The sequence below is a fragment of the Lichenostomus cassidix genome, chromosome 1 (assembly GCF_008360975.1).
Source record: "Lichenostomus cassidix isolate B80296 chromosome 1, HeHo_3.0, whole genome shotgun sequence".
Classification (NCBI taxonomy): Eukaryota; Metazoa; Chordata; class Aves; order Passeriformes; family Meliphagidae; genus Lichenostomus; species Lichenostomus cassidix.
Window position 1 is genome coordinate 112,323,796 of NC_139479.1, and position 13,802 is coordinate 112,337,597.

A 13,802-nucleotide genomic window follows, 5' to 3' on the forward strand; every position below is an offset into this window, starting at 1 on the left:
TAACAAGCACCAGCTGAGCTTCCCCTTGTACTTAATGAACAAAGTAAACACAGCAGTGTCAGCAACCCAAGAAAGCAAAGTGGGCAAATCCAGGGCTTTTAATGAAAAAAAGGAGAAAAAAAAAAAAAAAAAAAAAAAAGGGCAGCTCTTAGATTCCTGGAGAAGTTAATACACTTCTGCGTGGAAGTTTTATTGCATCCTCACACTTTGCTGTCCCAGCAGTCCATTTCAAACTAACAAGCCATCTTGAAGAAGATAAACAGAAAATCCATTTATTCCTTGTGCCCTGGGGCAGGGTAGGGGCTGTGCAGGGGGAAGCTGGATGCATTACCCATCTCACTCTTGGTCCAGTCAGCTATGCCAACACAATGCACTCACTGAAATAACGGAGGAAAGGAATGTGTGAAATAATTTCATTCAGAGCCCATTGCAGAATAAAGTAGATTTAGCTTGATGGTTACATCATCAAATGGCTAGGCCATGTACTGATTCAGTAGGAGGAATTCTCAAACCTTTAATCCCTCAATGGCAACTAGCACACTGTTTTCCATCCCGTTTTCCATCTCATCGGTAGATTTTAATTTTTGGAGTTTTAAAAGAGTGAGATGTTTCCATTTGATATGTGGCACTTCACATTCCCTGCTGCAACTCTTCCTCATTTCTCCAAGGGAAGGTTTCCCTCATCCAATACTGCAAATGAACATGGAGAAGTAGGGACAGGCTTGGGAAGATGGGCCTTCCCTCTTATCATTCCCTTGTTATGGATAAACATGACACATGTCCAAAGGAAAAATTAATAAAATATTACTGGACAGTTAAAAGTTTACAAATCATTTATCAGAGAGAGATGGTGAACTGCTCTTATCAAGCTGCACACACAGAATTGGATTAGATTATATACTGTTTACTACAGAGATGGAAAGCCAGTCAGCCTCTGGATTTGCTTCTCTAAATAGAATTACCTGGAGATGGAGGGGAAACAGCAAATAATCATCACATAAAGAAACACTTTTGCTAAAGACCAGACAAAAATTAAACTCCAAGCTTTTCTCTGACATGCTCAGAGTTTAATTACCTCCTCTACATAACTGAGTTCCATTCTCCCAGCTGAAAAAAAAAGACTTGTCTGTTTTGTAAATTAGAGTTTTCCCTCACTTCTGCGAGACTGGATTGCACTTTAAAGATCAGGTCACTATTGGAGATCAGGTCACAGGGAGCCACTGGCATTTAGAATTCAATTAAAGGCTAAAACTATCATATAAACAGTGATGAAGCATAAGACAGTTTCAGGAAATAGGGATGAAGCCCTTTCCATAGGTGAGGTTAAAATAAAACAAGCAATTAGGAGCTGGGAAGGATATTCTGCAAAGGCTTCTGAAATCTAATGTATTATTCTGATGCATATTAAAGAGGAGACCTTGAGCCACCGACTGGAACCAAGGTTCAACTATGAGACTTCAGAGCAGCAGCTCCAATTATTTGTGCTTGGCACAGGTAATTACTGACAGACCTGCCACATCCCAAAGGGTTAATGAATTACCATAGTTTAAGAGCCTATTACTTGTTCCTCATGTCTTTGATCTTGCAGAATTTGCTTCAAAACAGACATGCCTGAGTTGTTCATCAGCAACGCAAACATTTGATTCTATTCACTGTGATGAGAGCTGAACGTTGCATAAAAAAATCTGAACCTGAACTGCTCAGATGAAAGGAATTTGGGTGTGTGAGGAACATGATGTACAGCTTGTGATGTTTCTGCTGCTAAAAGCTCCAATTGAAAGATTTGCTTCTGAAGCGCTGCGTAGGAAAAAAAAAACAATGCTGAAAATTTACAAGTAACTTTCACACCACCATATAATCTTTGATAAAGTACCTGACAGCTTACAAAGTGCATTGCTGGCAGATATTAGAGGTTATGATGGATATCAGTTCCCTCCTTTCTTAGAACTCAGTGATATTTGAATTTTACCTTCATCCTCCTCCTCTCCAACACAACGGCAAAGGACAATCAGCAACTATGTGTCAGTCCTTGCAGAGCCCTTGGAACACTGGGAAAGCCTAACCATGGATGTAAGTCTGCCCCAGAAAAACAGCTAAAAACACTGCAGGCTGAAGTACCAGACTATTGAGAAGAGCTGATCATCACAAAGAGAGATGGAGAGGGAGTATTCGTTAGTATTTCCACTACCATGTGATCTGGGCACCAAAACAAGAAGTGTTTTGTGAGATGAAGCTGCAGGTGTGACCAGCAGAGGTGGGGAGAGCACTGCACAGAGCAGGCAGGGTGAGCACAAGGACTGGAACAGAATTATTTTCACACATCAAAACCAAAGGTCGTGATGGCACCACAAACTCCAGCAAAACAGCAGGAGCTCATCAAATGGAACAAATCAGGCTGAGGAGCCACAAAACAGCATTTGACAGCTTTCCAGTGATGAGCAATCTGCTGCACTTGTGACAAAATTTCATTTGTCTATCTCATGGTTATCTCAGAGATGGGAAAAGAAATTGCCACAATTGACAATACACTGGTGAACCTCACCTGCAGCAGTGCCTGAAGTTCCAGCCATCCAGCCACTCCTGTTCACAAGAAAACCTAGAAATGTGCAAAGAAACAGGAAAAAAGGGAGATTTAATCTGTCATTTTCCCTGAGAACATCAAAGTTAAAGGGGCAGTTTGTATCTGCTGTGATCATGCAGCCATTTAAATAAGTATCACTGGACAAGCAAACAGAAAGGAAAATAAGAAATAAATGTTTATTTAATAGATTGTCTTGAGGAATTTCTAACCCTAGAACAAACCACCAAAATTACAGTAGCACTTACAGACAACTTCTACTTCCTAGAACAACGATATTCTGCTATATCTTTCTAATTGAAGCAGTAGGGGCAAAACACTTTTAACATGACAATTAATTCAGTGGCAAAGGTGATTGTGTTGATGGGGCACCCAGAAAGCAAAGCACAGTGATGAGCAACCCAGGACGTTTTCTGAAATTTATGAGTCATAGCACATTACTTAAAAAAAAAAAAAAAATCTCCAAACCAACCAACCTCAGGAGGTTTTTTTTCCCCCAGGAATTTCTGGGCTGCTTATTCTTTAGGTTCTTAGACACCCAACTAACAGCAACATAGACTCTTCTCAGCAGACAAAGAAGCAAAGGTTATCCACGGCACTGTGCTCACCATTGCACTGCTGAAGCTTCACTCATTCTCCCGAGGCTCTTATTTAAATGCTAAAGATGCTAAGGCATCTTCCCTTTGACATTCGAAGGTGCAGCACCACCCTGTGACTCAGCCTGACAGCACCGTGCATGAGCTATTACCTCAAAGTCATTTTCAATTTTCTCCCACTCGAGTTCAATCCCATTAATTCCAACCCATGAATTTATTCTGAAGCCAAATGCGTATTGCATTCCACTTGTAGACATGCAATTTCTTCATTTGCTTTCTTTGAGGCCCCTTAAACAACAGATCCAAATCAGCTCTGAATTTTACCTGCTGTTCAGAAGTGACCTCAATTTTTGGTTTTGTGGCATCAGCAAATTCAATTAGTTTACTTCCCACATCTAGGTCATTTTTGATGGCTGGAAACAGAAAAGGTCAGAGCACTGAGCTCCATGTAACTCTCACTGCCAGCCAAATTGGACTTCTCCATTTTCTCTTTTAAAACTAGGTTTTCCCCATTTTTATCAAATATCTCCAATGTCTGAACTTTGTATTGAAAAGCAATTTGACAACTAAAGCTGTCTCTTTTTTGAGCTGCTGAGTACATGTTCCCGCCATCACTGGCACATTAGAGGTTTTCTTCTTTTCCCTTTTGACACCATTTTTCCACTCCCCACACCCCAAAGAACTGAGTTTCTTCAAGTACAAAACTTAGGAGCAGTCTCATGATTTTCACTTCTATTTAGTACCTTGCCTTCCATTTGAAATCATGGCTAAAGGAACACTAAGCTCTAAATTTATTTGGGTTTCATTCCTTGTACAATCTTTGCTAAAGCATTAATCCCTTTATAATTTTTAAGCTGGTCAATTCAGAGACAAGTCCATTTAATACTGAAACTCCAAAGTAAAATAGAGGCATTACACAAACTACAGGGAAGGTGGTGAGAAATCCCAACAGGTATAGTTGAAGATGGATCTGAAAAAAAAAAAAAAAAATCTTAGGCACTAAAATATTCCCTTTACGAAAAAATTAGGAGTTTGTGGAGCAAACCCAGATAAATTTAGCTAGAAGGTGTTCATTGAATACCTACCAGTTGATGAGTTAGACTTCAGCACTGCTTGCTCACTCTCCATCCATTATTAAAAAAAAGGCATTGCAAGCTGGGGCTTTTTCTACCATTTTTTATCAACATAAGAAGAGAACAGAAATATTAATAGATCCTTTGCAAAACAATGACCATTCAGCCTTGGACAGTTCCCAGTAAATTGACCTTGCAGATAGTACTTGTAATAGGGTTTCCCAGAGCTACAGTTACCTAACTTTTAAACAAGTTTAATAGCTGGAGAAAACCTTGGAAATTCTATTTCTGTCTTATCAAGTTTTAATTTAAAAAACAGAGGCATAGATACAAATGTGCAATACTTTATATTGATGCAGTCATGGGAAAGATGTGTTTGAAGTTATGCAAAAGTCACAGCTGGGGTATCTTTGTTCTAACTGAAAAACGAAACAAAGGGAAACAGACTGACAAAGATGCCAAAAACAAAACAAAACAAAACAAAACAAACTAAAAAAAAAACAAAATAAACAAAACCTCAGGTAACACTCATCTGTAATGAATCCCATTTTCATCACTTTCTGTGTGTCTCTAAATTACCACGTCAGTTGAAGAAGAGAAAGGGGCAAAAAATCTGAAACTCACCAAGTTTGAGGACAAAGAGATTGATTTTGATCTAAGCAGCCTGGTACACCCTGCAGAATGCGTGGCTTTCTAAAACTGGGATTGCCACAAGCCAGGTATTTATTTCCCACCTTAAAAAACAAAAAAAGTGAATATGCCTATAAGTACTTGTCCTAGGTTGCAATATTGATGTAGTTAAGTATTCTATTACCACCAGCTGTGGGCCATTAGCTGCTATCACCCACTCCGGATGACAGGCAATGGGCCATCCGTTAGCTATTATCACTTGCTAACGACCCACCCCGCATGACAGGCAATGGGCCATCAGAGACCCACCGTGTGACTCATGGACTTATCTCATCCCATTGTGGGATGCTCTGCCCAGGAGGGAGGAGCCAGGTGTTCCCACGTGGATATAACCTGGCCTTGGAACTGCCTGAGGTAGCCCTGTCTACTGGGTTCCCGGAGGACCAGAGCTACTACTGGATCTTCAGCTGGAGACTAGACCTTCAGAGGATCACCGCTTCAACTGGACTACTTCAGTTGGACTGCTACTACCACCCTAACAGGGTGTTAGGTTGTATCTGACTTTGTCAGTGCTTTTTCCTTGTATTATTTCACTTATTTTTAATTTCAATCTTGACTTGTGATCTCCCACTGGTTTGTTTTCAAACCAAGACATATTTTGGCGCCCAACGTGGGGCTCGACCTGGGGAAACTCAGAAAATCATATCACCATGATGATCAGCCTGTCTATGTGGGTAATGTATCTTACCCTTTATATTTTCCCTCAAATGGGAAACTATCTACCCGTTGCATTGCTCCTGTTGCGACCAGGGAATGGCATGAGAATTGCTGTATTGGTTTATTATGCCTATTGCATGGTAACGTGTGAGGCGATGAATACCATTCGGAATATATACTCGACTTTGTCTGCCTGGCCTAACCTGAGCTGCTTCGTCTGGGACCTCCTCAGCAATCGCACCCACCCTCTGGGGCTAGGAGGAGAGAGTGGTTTCTTCCAGCATTTCAGGCCAGGCACAGCCATCTTTGACAACATTGAATTCTCTCTGGATGCTAAGGATGGCATAATCTTCCTGTTAGTTCTGTTTTCTTTCTTCTCTGCGACCAGCACAGTGTACCTCATGCTGAGAAACAGAACAATACCTAGTGTTGTACAGCGTCTTCTCAAAGAGGAGGAAAAAAGAAACAAGTCAGCAGGCAAGAGGAAAAGAACCAAAGGAGCAGTCAATGTCTCAACACAGACCATTGCCGAATCAGAACAGCCAAAGCCAGTAGCGGTTGCCCCCGTCCAGAAAAAGAAATCCAAGAGCAAATCAGTCCGCACAGCGACTGATGAGGATGCGGCAGGACCATCTCACCCAGCAGAAGAGACAGAGCCGGAGATCATCACTCGCTCTCTATCCCTGGGGGAGCTGCGGGATCTACGGAGGGAATTCACCCGGCAGGCGAATGAGTCCATCTTGACCTGGCTGCTCCGTATCTGGGACGCCGCAGCTAATGACACTATTCTGGATGGAAGTGAGGCCAGACAACTGGGATCCCTGTCTCAGGATGTGGTCATTGACCAGGGAATTGGGAAAACCCAGGAAACTCTCAGCCTCTGGCGGCGATTGCTGCTGAGTGTACGGGACAGATACCTGTGCAAAGAAGACCTCCAGATGCACCAAAGGAAATGGAACACAATAGAACAAGGTATCAGATGCCTGAGGGAATTGGCCGTGCTAGAGATCATTTTCTCAGACAACGAGAGATTCCCCAAGAGCCCAGATAATGTCCGGTGCACTTCACAAATGTGGCTAAGATTCGCACGGCTCGGACCAGAGATATACTCTCGTTACCTGGCAACACTGCAGTGGAGGGAAGGCGAAGACCAGGTGGGCGTGTTAACAAACAAACTGAGAATTTATGAGGACACTGTCACCGCTCCACTACGCACCCAGGTCTCATCGGTAGAAACAAACCTGGCCGAGCAAGTCCGGAGTTTGATTGAAGAGAGCCTCCAGAAACTAAGGAAAGAGTTCAAAGAAGGATTTTTCCATGTCACACCGAAACCAACCCGAGTCTCTGCCATCAGGAGCAGACGTACTCCAGTCAGGGAAAGAAAACAAACTCCACGACGTGACCTCTGGTTTTTCCTTCAAGAGCACGGGGAAGACATGAGGAAGTGGGATAGGAAACCCACCTCCACCTTAGCAGCCCGGGTACGTGAATTGAAAACAGAAACATCCACCTCAAGAAGCTCAGCTAGGTACAACACTGCCCCAGTCTCTTGTGGACAGAACCCCCGACAGAATGGAAGTGATAATATGACTGATCCTCTTGAAGGGACCTCAGGAACACATTTACAGGAGAAGAACATCGTCCACCAAAAACAGGATTAGAGGAGCCCTGCCTCTAGCCAGGTAGAGGAAAGGGATAATCGGATCTATTGGACTGTGTGGATCCGATGGCCTGGCACATCTGACCCACAAAGATACACGGCTTTGGTTGATACCGGCGCTCAGTGCACCCTGATGCCATCCAGGTATGTGGGGACTGAATCCATTTCTATTTCTGGGGTGACAGGAGGATCCCAGCAGCTGACTGTACTGGAAGCTGAAGTGAGTTTAACTGGGAATGAGTGGCAGAAACACCCCATTGTGACTGGTCCAGACGCCCCATGCATCCTCGGCATAGATTATCTCAGGAGTGGATATTTCAAAGACCCGAAGGGACATCGCTGGGCTTTTGGGATAGCAGCCGTAGAGACGGAAGACATAAGACAACTGAATAGCCTGCCTGGTCTCTCAGATAACCCGTCTGCTGTAGGACTACTGAGAATTGAAGAACAGCAGGTACCAATTGCTACAGCAACAGTGCACCGTCGGCAATACCGCACTGACAGAGACTCTGTGGCCCCCATCCATAAAATGATTCGGGATCTGGAGAGCCAAGGGGTGGTCAGCAAGGCTCACTCACCCTTTAACAGCCCTATATGGCCGGTGCGTAAGTCCAGTGAAGAATGGAGACTGTCGGTGGATTACCGTGGCCTGAATGAAGTCACACCACCACTGAGTGCTGCTGTACCGGACATGTTGGAACTTCAGTATGAGCTGGAATCCAAGGCAGCAAAGTGGTATGCGACCATTGATATTGCCAATGCCTTTTTCTCCATTCCTCTGGCAGCAGAGTGCAGGCCTCAGATTGCTTTCACCTGGAGAGGTGTGCAGTACACGTGGAACCGACTGCCCCAGGGGTGGAAGCACAGTCCCACCATCTGCCATGGACTGATCCAGGCTGCACTGGAAAGGGGTGAGGCTCCAGAACATCTGCAGTATATTGATGACATCATTGTGTGGGGGGACACAGCAACGGAAGTATTTGGGAAAGGAGAGAAAATCATCAGAATTCTCCTGGAAGCCGGTTTTGCCATCAAAAAGAGTAAAGTCAAGGGACCTGCCCGAGAGATCCAGTTCCTGGGAGTAAAGTGGCAAGATGGACGGCGTCAGATTCCTTCTGAGGTCATCAATAAGATCATCGCGATGTCTCCACCAACCAACAAGAAGGAGACGCAAGCCTTCCTAGGCGCCATAGGCTTTTGGAGAATGCACATCCCTGAGTATAGCCAGCTCGTGAGTCCTCTCTACCTCATAACCCGCAAGAAGAACGATTTCCACTGGGGCCCTGAACAGCAGCAAGCCTTCACCCAGATCAAACAGGAGATCGCTCATGCGGTAGCCCTTGGCCCAGTCAGGACAGGACCAGAGGTAAAGAATGTGCTTTACTCTGCAGCCGGGGGCCATGGTCTGTCCTGGAGCCTTTGGCAGAAGGTGCCTGGCGAGACCCGAGGTCGACCACTGGGATTCTGGAGTCGAAGTTACAGAGGGTCTGAAGTCAACTACACTCCCACCGAGAAAGAAATCTTGGCAGCTTACGAAGGAGTCCAAGCCGCCTCAGAGGTGATCGGCACAGAAGCACAACTTCTCCTTGCACCCCGACTGCCAGTACTGGGGTGGATGTTCAAGGGAAGGGTTCCCTCTACCCACCATGCCACTGATGCTACGTGGAGCAAATGGATTGCCCTCATCACACAGCGCGCCCGTATTGGAAACCCAAATCGCCCTGGGATTCTGGAAATCATAACAAACTGGCCTGAAGGTGAGACTTTTAAATTATCTTCAGAAGAAGAAGAGGAGAAAGTAGCACGTGCCGAGGAAGCACCCCCGTATAACGAGCTGCCGGAGAGTGAAAGACGCTATGCCCTCTTCACCGATGGGTCCTGCCGAATTGTAGGCGCAGATCGGAAATGGAAAGCTGCAGTATGGAGCCCCACACGACAAGCTGTACAGGCTACCGAGGGACAAGGTGGATCGAGTCAGGTTGCAGAGCTCAAAGCCATCCAGCTGGCTTTGGATATTGCTGAACGAGAGAAATGGCCAAGGCTCTATCTCTACACCGACTCCTGGATGGTAGCCAATGCACTGTGGGGATGGTTAGATCGCTGGAGAAAGGCTAACTGGCAGCGCAGAGGAAAACCCATCTGGGCCGCTGAGATTTGGCAGGACATCGCCGCCCGGGCAGAAAAGCTGACCGTGAAAGTTCGACACGTAGATGCACATGTACCCAAGAGTCGGGCTAATGAAGAGCATCGTAACAACGAGCAAGTAGACCGAGCTGCCAAGGTGAAAGTGTCACAAGTAGATCTAGACTGGCAGCACAAAGGAGAATTATTTCTAGCTCGTTGGGCCCATGATGCCTCTGGTCATCAAGGGAGAGATGCGACATACAGGTGGGCTCGTGACCGAGGGGTGGACTTGACCATAGACAACATCTCACAAGTCATCCACAGCTGTGAGACTTGCGCTGCAATCAAACAAGCCAAGCGGGTGAAACCTCTGTGGTATGGTAAACGATGATCAAAGTACAGGTATGGGGAAGTATAGCAAGTTGACTACATCACACTTCCCCAAACCCGCCAAAGAAAGCGCTACGTGTTGACCATAGTAGAAGCAACCACGGAATAGTTAGAAACCTACCCTGTGCCTCATGCTACTGCCCGGAACACCATCTTGAGTCTAGAAAAGCAAGTCCTGTGGAGACATGGTACCCCTGAAAAAATCGAGTCTAACAATGAAACCCATTTCAAGAATGGCCTCATAAGCACCTGGGCTAGAGAACACGAAATTAAATAAATATACCACATCCCCTATCATGCACCAGCTGCCGGGAAAGTTGAACGGTGCAACAGACTACTTAAGACAACTTTGAAGGCACTTGGCGGGGGAACCTTCAAAAATTAAAAACTAAACTTAGCAAAAGCCACCTAAATGATTAACACAAGGAATTCTATCAATCGAGCCGGTCCTGCCGAGTCCAAACCTTTGCACACAGTAGATAGAGATAAAGTCCCTGTAATACACGTAAAAAGTTTTTTTTAAGAAACTGTTTAAATTAGTCCCACCTCAAGCAAAAGCAAACCCATCCGTAAAGTAATTTTTGCCCAAGAACCTAGTTATACTTAGTGGGTAATAAAGGCAGATAAAAAAACCTGTTGTGTACCACAAAAAGACCTTATCTTAAGTAAAAACTATGTAAATAGTAATAAAATAAAGAATAGATAATGTCCTAAGTTGCAATATTAATGTAATTAAATATTCTATTACCACCAGCTGTGGGCCATTAGCTGCTATCACCCACTCCGGATGACAGGCAATAAGCCATCCGTTAGCTATTATCACTTGCTAACGACCCACCCCGCATGACAGGCAATGAGCCATCAAAAACCCACCGTGTGACTCATAGACTTATCTCATCCCATTGTGAGATGCTCTGCCCAGGAGGGAGGAGCCAAGTGTTCCCACGTAAATATAACCTAACCTTAGAACTGCCTGAGCTAGCCCTGTCTACTGGGTTCCCTGAGAGGACCAGAGCTACCACTGGATCTTCAGCTAGAGACTAGACCTTCACAGAATCACCGCTTCAACTGAACTACTTCAGTCGGACTGCTACTACCACCCTAACAGGGTGTTAGGTTGTATCTGACTTTGTCAGTGCTTTTCCTTGTATTATTTCACTTATTTTTAATTTCAATCTTGACTTGTGATCTCCCACTGGTTTGTTTTCAAACCAAGACAGTACTTTGGACAGCTATTTCAATTTTCTAACTCCTGCATTTACCATGATCCCCTGGGTTCTATCTCTAGTTGACTATTCTGAGGACATTTTTCTGAAACGTTGTTAAGTAGAAAGGGCTGCAATTTTAAAAGAACTAGAAATTTTTCTAATTCCTTCAGTGTGTAATGCAGTAAGCTTGCAGATTTGTGACCCTCAGGCAGGCATTTTGCTGAGTTCAGCAGCAAAGCAAGACATCTGCATGCTCAGACCCTGGTCAGTGCTCAGAGAATTCCATTTATTCCCAGCACTGGAGCCAAGGCTGATCTCCCCCTGGTGAAAACAGCTCCTTCCTAGCAGTGGATGGTGTCAGTGCTGTTGTTGAAGCTGTGGCCTTCAGATTATTCCCCATTTCCACAGGGCTGTCCCTATGCTTTCCTCTGCAGCGAGCTCGTTTGGCAGTGTGCTGCTTGTTGGCAGCCTGAGAGAATGTGTGGGGAAAGGGAAGGATTTGGACTAATCCTTCATGAAAATCCTTCCAAGCAGAATGTGTGGAGGAGGAAAGAGCAGCTGCCCAAAGAGATCTGAATGTACAGTGGCTCATTCTGACCACTAGATAAGGTAATGAAACAATTCGGTCCAGTTTAAGTTACCTTAGCACAGGGGGCCTTGTGCACCATTGGTCTCCAAACACTTATAAATATCTTATAAACATCTTTCCATGCAAATCTAAACCCTTTTCAATTTGCAACAGCAAAGTTCACTGCATCCCAGAAGGATTTTTGTGTATCAAGAAATTGTTTGTCTCTACAAGCCACAGCAGCAAGCGCTGGCATTTGAAAATCATGATGTAAGGACTTTGGCTTCATTGTCATGCAGAACCACTGGCCAGTGATTTAATTAACACAAGCATCAAGAAATTTTATTCTAAAATATTTTCCTAAAAGAAAAAGTTCAGAGGGATTTTAAAGGAGCACCTCAAGATATAGAAAGAAATATAAATACTGCCCAAGACATCTTCTCACATGGTTAAACAGTTACTGAACAAACAATTTCACAGTCGTAAAGCATTTCTCTTACCATTACTTAGACTGAATTATGACTGATTAATATAGAAAAGAATTCTTTTATTGTATCATTCCTGCCATCACTGCATAACCAACATACAGATTTGTGAACCACCACACCAGGATGGATGGTTTGCCCAGGGATGATTCAGAAGAGCTTCCATGAAGCCTCCTAACCTCACAGTAGTGGCCTGTGCTGCAGTTTTGCCTCTGCTATGACCAGGGATGATTCTTTGTGCATTCAGAGCAGGTATCTTGTATCCCACTCTCAGAAGGGAAGTCAATCCCCTTTTGATTTGAATCTAAAAATTCCTGCTTTTACCCATGGTTGTTGGAATAAAAAAACAGGTAAAAAACCCCACCCAAACAAACCCCCACAAAAACACTTTTCAAATTTTTAAGTGGCTCAGTACCCCCATCTCTTCCAGCTAAATTCTGCACAAGAATGAGAAAGAGCTCCACATCAGGGGGTTGATTTCAAAAGTCCAAGTCATTGGGAATTTTCTTAGCAACACGAATGGAAAAGAGAGAGATCAAGCCCAGGGAGCAGAGCAGGTCAGCCAGCTGGCCACAAGGTATTGATTGCAAGCCCTGTGTCCTTTTTGAAACAGTGTGCTTGACCCTGAGGCTAAACAGGCTGGCACAGATATCTACACTGAACAGAGCATTTCCAGCTCAGGTGGGCAGTGAAAGACTCGCGAAATTCAGTATTTTATTTCTCCTCATTTACAGACCATGCAGGTATGTAGGACTCTCAGGTTCAGTGTGAAAATGTTTTCAGCCTTCAAGGCTTGAAAATCAGAGGCTCACCATTTTTTGCAGCCTGGTGTGATTTTCAAATCCTTAAGAAAAACACCATTACAAATCCAGTAAATCTTTATTTTCAGGAAAGCATAGAAGGAGAACTTCATATTACTCTCAGTGGGTGACATTTATGGCAGTCCCTCATCTCAGATGAAAAAATCAGAAAAATTACTTTGATCAATAGGAAGTTACCCTATTCTTCACTTGGGAATATATTTATTGTGCTAATTCATAATGGCTGTGAATGCCTAAACACATCACTCCGAATGTTAGGTTGATTCTGATTTACTGGAGAACTGTTTTGAGTACAAGTATCTATATGAAAACATCTCAGGAAAGAAAAACACTCCTCCTGCAACCTGCAAAGACTCTGTGATATAAATTCCAGCCTAAAACAAAATTACAGCCATTAACTGAATGGTGCCATAATTTTAGTTTACATCAGCAGTGTCAGACTGTAGCAAAAGCCTAGCTCTTTTGAAAGCCATAACCAATAGAAACAATGGCACACAAAATCTAGAGGAAATAGTTAAAAATAGCACAAAAAACCTCACAGCAAACTCAACATTTCTAAATTCCCCAGTGAGAGGCTGAAGACATTTTTATGAGTAAATTGGCTCATTCTAAAATGCATTTTAAAATCAAGAAAACAGGTCAGTGCAAGGGCAAGAGCTGGAATTTGAAAAACCTTGTGGATCTCTCCCAGCTCAGCATATTCTATGAGTTTAGGAAATTGAATTGAAAGATCTCCTCACGTGAGGACATATGTGGATTTTTTTGCAGACATTTACTGTTCCTGTTCTGTGCAAGTATTCCTATCACTAAAATCTCAGTAGTCTGGTCTATATTTCAAAATCTAGCATTCTCTGACTGTTTTGAGGATGTTCTCTGTGTAAAAATGTAAACAGAACCCTCAAAAAGCACTGAGCAACTCGGAGTCACACCACTCTAAAAATGCAGCGATCAA

At 43.8% G+C, this 13,802-nt stretch overlaps 1 long non-coding RNA gene across 2 annotated transcripts in view; it reads right to left on the reverse strand.

Moving 5' to 3' along the window:
- The window catches only part of LOC146445584 (uncharacterized), a 39,471-nt gene continuing 25,669 nt past the window's right edge, over positions 1-13,802 (reverse strand). Inside the window, exons 2-4 of one of the 2 annotated variants that reach the window (XR_014855477.1) lie at positions 4,872-4,981; positions 2,543-2,596; positions 1-377 (exon numbers count right to left, since the gene is read on the reverse strand). This is a non-coding gene — a long non-coding RNA (uncharacterized LOC146445584). The remainder of the gene's footprint in view (positions 378-2,542; positions 2,597-4,871; positions 4,982-13,802) is intronic. The other variant, XR_014855476.1, reaches the window with a different exon arrangement.